This window comes from Electrona antarctica, assembly GCF_951216825.1.
Source record: "Electrona antarctica genome assembly, chromosome: 7".
Classification (NCBI taxonomy): domain Eukaryota; kingdom Metazoa; phylum Chordata; class Actinopteri; order Myctophiformes; family Myctophidae; genus Electrona; species Electrona antarctica.
Window position 1 is genome coordinate 44,619,380 of NC_136812.1, and position 8,092 is coordinate 44,627,471.

General features: G+C 40.6%; 1 protein-coding gene across 1 annotated transcript in view; it reads right to left on the minus strand.

Moving 5' to 3' along the window:
* The window catches only part of LOC306925944 (uncharacterized protein), a 6,394-nt gene extending 6,178 nt beyond the window's left edge, over positions 1–216 (minus strand). Inside the window, exon 1 of the mRNA XM_079505115.1 lies at positions 179–216. The gene's annotated coding sequence lies outside the window, so the exon portion shown is untranslated. The remainder of the gene's footprint in view (positions 1–178) is intronic.
* Positions 217–8,092: the final 7,876 nt, after the last annotated feature.

Below are 8,092 nucleotides of genomic sequence, written 5' to 3' on the forward strand. Positions count from 1 at the left end.
TACAGCCCAAGTACAGTAAAGTACTCGGCCTGAACAAAAATCAATTTTTTAGATAAAATAAATTGGTATCGTAAATAATATGCTATATCGTGAGTATATCGTTATCGTGATAAAAAAAATTCTATATCGTGATATGAGATTTTGTCATATCGCCCAGCCCTAATTTCAGCATGCTAACCTTTCGGCGGAGAACGGTTTATTTCTTAAAAGGAAAAAAAAACTTGAATCCTAGTGGATACGTCCATCACTTCCCCTCAGATGCATCACACGTGTAGTTTTTTGACCGAGATGTCCAACTTTGTTCAGCAGTGTTTGTTGTTTGTAAAGCAGTGATGTCCTGCAGTGATGTTCATGCCGTCGCTCAAGCACATTGTGGAGAACGCCGTGCAGAAGGAGCTGCGGCTGCTCCGTCCGTGGCAAGACCATCGAGGGCATCAGCCTCATTAGCCCGGCTGTGGGCAATTAAGGACAAGTTGATTTGATTGTAGGCAGGTTTCTGTATTCAAAGCCCACTGATATTGATACATGTGTGCAGTTTTATAATGAGCATTAGCAACGACCAGTTATATGAAGATAATTGAAAATGAAATGCTCATACTTCTTATAGTCACTTACTGTAGGTTATTCCATAAAAAAGTCACACATACTAGTGTGGATATTTTGCAAGTCACTGAAATAGATATACTGTAAGCATTTTAAAGTGAACAACTTTAAAACTAATTTCACGCAATGCCCATTGTTGCTTTTTGTCATGAGCATGCACCCAGAAACAACCCTAATAATGGCTGATATCTACCGGGTCATGGCCAGCACTGTTAGGACTAATGATACGGTCTGCAGGGTAGCAGACCGTATTAGCTCGGCTCTAGAACCTCCCTCCTGCGCTCCGGTACCTATAGAAGGCGTACCGCCACCTCAAATGCACATACAATATACCAGTAAGACGCCTGAGGGTTTTTTAGTTCCGGCCGGCTCCGGGACTTGGACTGGAATTGGGCAGCCGGGTGAAACTGTTTCTACATACATACTGAATATATCTTTAGTAAAGAATTGTTAATACAACAGGCTTAAAGCTAGTTCATTTTCAGCCTTATTTTATTGACAGGTCAGGCCGCCCTGGCGCAGTGCACTTGCAAGCCCTTGTAAGGAAAGTTGTGTGGCACATCTATGCACAGGCATATCTTAGCCCTGAAACATGACTGCCATGATAATCATCATGACAGTCATGACGCAACTGCAGCCTGTTTTACGCGATCGCTACATTTACAGTCCAAACGTGTATATAAACATTCCGTTTTCAAATATAAAGTACTCACAATTTGTCCCACGGGTGTTAGAGATTTGTTGGTACAGCGATTAGCATTGCTGCATCCCGCGTTGTTTAATAAAAAGCATTTTTATCCGAGCTGTTTTTTTGCCATTGGCTTTCAACTACGCGCCCCTATCGGTCGGGAGGAGTGTGGCAGTCTGAAACACTGGGTGTGTTCAATATAGGCACGCTGACAGCACTGCCAATACAGACTAATAGGCGAGTGCGCTCCCGGTGTGCAACTTTGTATTTCCCAAACGAACCCCGTTTCAGAAAAGTAGCCGGGGAGCTCGGATAAAAATGCTTTTTATTAAACAACGCGGGATGCAGCAATGCTAATCGCTGTACCAGCAAATTTCTAACACCCGTGGGACAAATTGTGAGTACTTTATATTTGAAAACGGAATGTTTATATACACGTTTGGACTGTAAATGTAGCGATCGCGTAAAACAGGCTGCAGTTGCGTCATGACTGTCATGATGATTATCATGGCAGTCATGTTTCAGGGCTAAGGCATATCTATGCTTACGGCGAAAGGGACATGTTGTGGAAGACCGCCCCTAAGAACCACACGCCCACTCGAGTCGTTACGAAACCCGGCCAATGGCTGTGAATTAACAACCATTTTAATCTGATTTTTTGGCAGCCTGTGTCCAATTTTGGAATTGTGCTCCTGTTCTGCTGCTGATCAAGAAGGTGCTTCTGCATGAATTTCTATTTTGTTTTCACTTGTGTATGGAGATGGTGTTTTAAACTAAGGTTGTACAGTATATACGTGTTTAGTCAGTCACTTATAGCTTCAAGCTGATTCCATCTTACCACACCAAGGTTTAAGGTCTCCACCCATATGCGATTTTACCCACCCTGTTGGATTTAGGTGCACGCACACACACACACACACACACACACACACACACACACACACACACACACACACACACACACACACACACACACACACACACACACACACACACACACACACACACGTGAGCTCAAAGATCTGCTATGTCCTAAATATTGTGAACATAATATGTGAACGGGGGGAGGTCTGACCACTGCAGTATTTAGCTTGTTGTAGAAGGAGGTGTAGGCCTATACTTACATGATTTGGTGCTGTTAGCCTGCCAGCTCACAGCTGCCAACACTGGAACACACACATGCAACACAATGACATGTCATTTTTCCATTTTTTCATGTGTCTATGAGGTGACAGCACTTTATTAGACACCCTGGAGTCGTTGTTATGTGCAATGGTGTATTAACTTTGTATTTAGGGTTTATTCCTGGAGGCTGAACCCTTGACAGTCAAAAGGACCAATGAAATAAACAGTAATATAGTGACATCACACTATCAGCCCCTCCCCTAACCCCTCCCCCTTTATCATACAACTACAGCTGTGGGTGCGGCTTCAGTTCAGGTGGATCAACACCCATCACCACCCACCTGCAGGCAAACCAGGCATACTTAATGAACTGGTGGGCGTGTCCACATAAAAGCATGATTTTAACAAATACTGTACACTTTTTGGAAAAAGTTCTTCCTCCTTATATTATAATAATACCTGATGATCATGTTTTAGGGTGGAAAAAATCGTGGCACTCCATCTTTAAAAAATAAAATGTATGAATAAAAGGTTACGATACGATCACATACGGTAGTCACAAGGCAATACTTCAAATTGAACGCTAACTTTCCCATTTTGATCAAACACCTCAATCTGAGAAAGGATTCTGAGAAAAAAACGTTTTAAGATGGCTGTTTACACAGAAGTCTATATGGAGCGGCCATCTTGGTCAGGACAACAGGGTCTGTTTACCGCTACCAATAGAGCACCAAAGTCTGGCGTCAATATCGGTGGAGGGCGCTAAGTCCACTGGTTCATGTTCTTTTTTATTTGCATTGAAATCCCCATAGGGGGATTTTAGATCGCCTCATATAAGAACTGTGTTTGAAAATAAACAAATCATACCGGCCTATTCACTCATATGGATTATGAAGAATCAACTGACTGAGAGAAAACGCTATTGCTACTGCTGCTGAATTAGTCGTTTTCGCTAGCAACAGACTACATGAAATATGAGTGACTGACTGTCGTAAAGGATACAGAGACACCTCCCCGACAATTTCGCAGAGACAGTCATCACATATCATCCCTATTCTGGGGTGAACATTTTCCAAAAATAATTGATCTATAAGCCAAATCTAGCCCCCCAAAAAATGAGTGAGTATAGAGGCTCTATTCGTGGCAAAGAGATTTGGTGTAGATATATAGGGAAATATAATTAGCATATCGGTAGAGCCCAGGAGGACCCTGGTTTAATATACTGTGGGCTTTAATTGATAATCCATAATTTAATCAATTAGTAATCAACCCCAATTTTGTCATGTCATGAAAAAAGAAAGAAATTCATAAAAGTAAAATCTCTTAAGTGGTTAATTGAATTGTTATTAAAATAAAAAGCTGTTTGATAAATCAAAAAAAGTACTTCATAGAATAATCTCTAAGAAAATAATGGATAGTTGCAGCCTTTCTTTGAAGAGTAGTACTCACCGATGAGGACGCAGAGGATTCGGAGGTTGGCCATGTTGTCAGATCACAGCCGATCAACTGATGTCTGTCCTGCTTCAAACCATTGTCTTTTATACAGTTGTCCTACTACACTATGCATACATTTTACATATTACATATATTTACATATACCATAAACCAGTACAGTACATGACGTGTCACCACCAAACTCAATATTTGAGTAGTGTATATTTGCTTATATATATATATATATATATATATATATATATATATATATATATATATATATATAAGCAAATGCTTTTTCAGGGTCATGAAATTCCTGGGAATATTTTGAAAAACATTTCCCAGCCCTGGAAAAGGTTTGGATCAAGGGTCCTGGAATTCTTCAAAGGTCCTGGAAAAAGATATTTGGATATGCTTTGTTTTTGGCTATTAATTAAAAAAACAAAAAACAAACAAACATGGATAACATTACACAAAATATGTAACATTCACCGAACGGGCTGCGTGATTGCAGCCTAATGTGTACCAGACAAAAAGAACAGATCTACAAGCATACAAGGTGCTGCAGTGTGATCCTATGCCTTGGGATAGGTGGTGTAGCAAAAAATTGGAATGAAATTATACTATTATTCTATGCTTTATGTTTTGCTGCCTGTCATTGGGCATTGCACATGGGAGTAAGAGCCTCATTATTGCGCGGAATGATTGTTATATAATATATAGGCCTGGAAATGTGGAAATTCATTGGTAAAAATGTGTGGGAACCCTGCTTTTTAGTCATATTCCAGTGGAAGGCAGATTCCAAGTATTAAATTATGAGGTCATCCTTTATTGTGCAATAAGGCAAAACCATGTAGCCTATACAGTACACAAGAATTTGAGCGTTCTATACGTAATGATAAATTACAGTTTCAAATGTAGTTTTCTTGATTTTGTTTTCCTTTTTTGTTCTCATTCATGTTATTCTTCAGTGTGGTATATGGAAACAGGAGCTTCATATACAGTAGACTTTATATGAAGCTTGGACATACAGTAAGGACTGGGATTGAGTCAAAGTACAGATACTCCTGGTCAAATATTACTCAACTACAAGTAAATGGTGCATTTATATAGCGCCTTTATCCAAGGCACATAGATTGTGCATTACATTCACCCATTCACACACACATTCATACACTGATGGCGGCAGAAACCATGCAAGGCACCAACCAGCACATCAGGAGCAATTAGGGGTTCAGTGTCTTGCTCAAGGACACTTCGACACTAACTCTTGGGGAGCCCGGGTTCGAACTGGCAACCTTGCGGTTACCATCAAGCCACTCTACCCCTGAGCCGCCGCCGCCGACGCAAGTGAAGCTTGCTCTGTAAAATGTGTGCTTGAGTAAAAGAGTACAATATTATTCTGTACTCTACTTACTTTCATATTTGAACACACTCTTTGACATATCAACGTGTGTGTGATGTTCCTGTGTGAAAATAATTAGAGTCATTATTCATACACCTGTCATGCCCCAGGGAAGTGAAACAAACAACACAAGGAGGGCAGCTCTTTGGGATAAGCACACGCCTTGGAGAAAGCCCCTTGGGGTATACACAGTAAAAATAGGGGTGTGCTGAAATATCAATATTGCGATATATATCGATACGTCCTCCCACGATAAATAATCGATATCGATTATTAAAATATCGATTATTTAAAAAATAAAATAAATACATTTGAAATAAAATAAAGTTATTTCTATAACTCAATTCCTGTGTTACTTGCGTGGGTTATATTTCTGGGTTATAGGGAGTAGGGACCCAATTCATGGGTTGTTAAATTTGGTTAAGATTTCTGGGTTATTTTTCTGAGGGTAACCCAAGGGGCCAGTGAGGCGCTCCAACGTTGAAGCACTGGGCCCTAGTGGTAAGAGGAGGGACTACAAGCGGACTCATGACTGGGAAACCCTGTGCAGCTGGGCTTTAACATTATCTATCCTTTTAATACTATATGGGGTAACCCCATTGTTGGGTCGGATAGGACACACCCCCCAAGTTGGCCCAAATGCATTCTTATACATATTTTCAGTAAATATATGTGTAGATGTGTATTTGTGTATTTTTAATACATTATAAATACAATTTGTAGATTGTATTTTTAATACATTATAAATACAATAAAAGTATAAACTTTCAGTATATTAAGTTAAGTATATTAAGTACTAATGTGCTATACATACTCCCAGGTGAAATGGGAGTGGCTAGAGGAAGTCCATTTCCCAGCATACACTGTTGTGCCAAGGACCGTGTGTTATTGTTCTTATTTGTGTTATTATTTGAATATTAGAATGTGAACTGGGGTTATGTTATGGGTCATTGTAGTGTTTTGTTATGGTATTATTTGGTGATTTATGTTGTTTTATGTGATTTTAAGTATACTTTTATTAGTTTAAAAAAATAACATACAAATAAAATAAGTTGGGTTATTTTGACTCAGGCATGTTTTAGTGTGAAGGGACAGGTTCTTGTCACATGCCATTGTGGTGGCATGTGAAACACACACACTAGAGGTCTGAAAAAAATCATCTTGATGACATCATCAAGATATGTTTCACCATGTTAATGATTTTTTTCACAATTTCAGTTCTTGGAAACACAGAATGGGGGGACTTTTGTATTATTTCCACACAACAGCTCTAAGGTATATTAATGACAGTAAAATGTTGAAAATGAGTGGAATGCCCCTTTAAGTATCTTGGGGTCTTGTTCACGAGTGAGGGGAGGACGGAGAAGGAGATAGATGAGTCGGAGAATCGGAGCAGCAGGGGCGGTATTTCACTGTCCCGTACTGTTGTGACGAAAATAGAGCTGAGCCAGAAGGCAAAGCTCTCTGTCTACCAAGCAATTTTCGTTCTTACTCTCACCTACAGTATGGTCATGAAGTGTGGGTCATCATGACCGAAAGAATAAGGCCGTGGATACAAGGGGCCAAAATGACTTTTCTCTGACGATTGGCTGGCATCTCCCTTAGAGATAGGGTGAGAAGTTCAGTCACGTTAACGAGAGACTCAGAGTAGACCCGCTGCTTCTTCGCTTGTAAAGGAGCGAGCTTAGGTGGTTCACTACTTTGCCATATGAGTGAAAAATAATGTTCCACTTGTGTGGATAATAAAGTTGTATGGTGGATACTTATGTATACTTCCAGAGTGTGGGGGCATATGAACTAAAACCCACCCTCACTGTAGGGCAGCGGTGGACAGTAACTAAGTACATTCACTAATAATAATATAATTAATACATAATAATATACCGGTACATGAATCATCATTTCATGTCATGCTCCTGAATGGAAGACAAGTTGAGATCACAAGGGACAGCTCCTGGTGACAAACAGACACGCCATAAACACACACCTGAGGTGATGCGTGAGGTGATGAAGTCTGAATGCAACGAGTTGTGAGCTTATAAGCATTGGTTGTAAAAAGGTTAAAGCTGTAGATTCTGACAACGGGGGTCTCCCAAGGTCTATAATAAACACAAAATACATTTTAGGTGGGTTGCCAATTTCATCGAATCACGAGAGCGTACCCATTTATCAGCTGCAAGTTAATATAGTGTTCAAGTTCCAATTTTGTCTGCTCATTTATTTGTATCATCACTTCCAATTTCACTTGCTAGAATAATTGTACTTACACTACAAGTTTGATCCTATTTATCTGAAATGGACATGCTCTTGCCTTTATGTTTCTAATTGTCTCCACCAGGCCGAAGGCTTAGGGAGAGAGTATGTTTTGCACTCCGTCCGTCCGTCCGCCCGTCCGTGTGTGTGTGTGTGTGTGTGTGTGTGTGTGTGTGTGTGTGTGTGTGTGTGTGTGTGTGTGTGTGTGTGTGTGTGTGTGTGTGTGTGTGTGTGTGTGTGTGTGTGTGTCCGTCCGTCCGTCCGTCCGTCCGTCCGTCCGTCTGTGGACAGCTAATCTGTGGCACCGTTGGCTTGATCGCAGCCACACTCTGCACACACACTCCCTGGATGCCACAGCTTAACCTCTGCCCCAAAGTTTTCACATTGGCCTGTTATAACGCCACCAGGAGGCCGCTTTTTGCGAAACACATTTTTTGACAGTAGCCTACACCTAGATTTTGTCCAAACATCACGCAAATTGGTACACCGTCTCTCTATAGCCAACGAAACGGGTCTTTCAGATTTTTCAGACTCCATCCTGATTGGCTAAGATTGGCTTCCAAAGTTCGCAGGAGTGCTCCGTT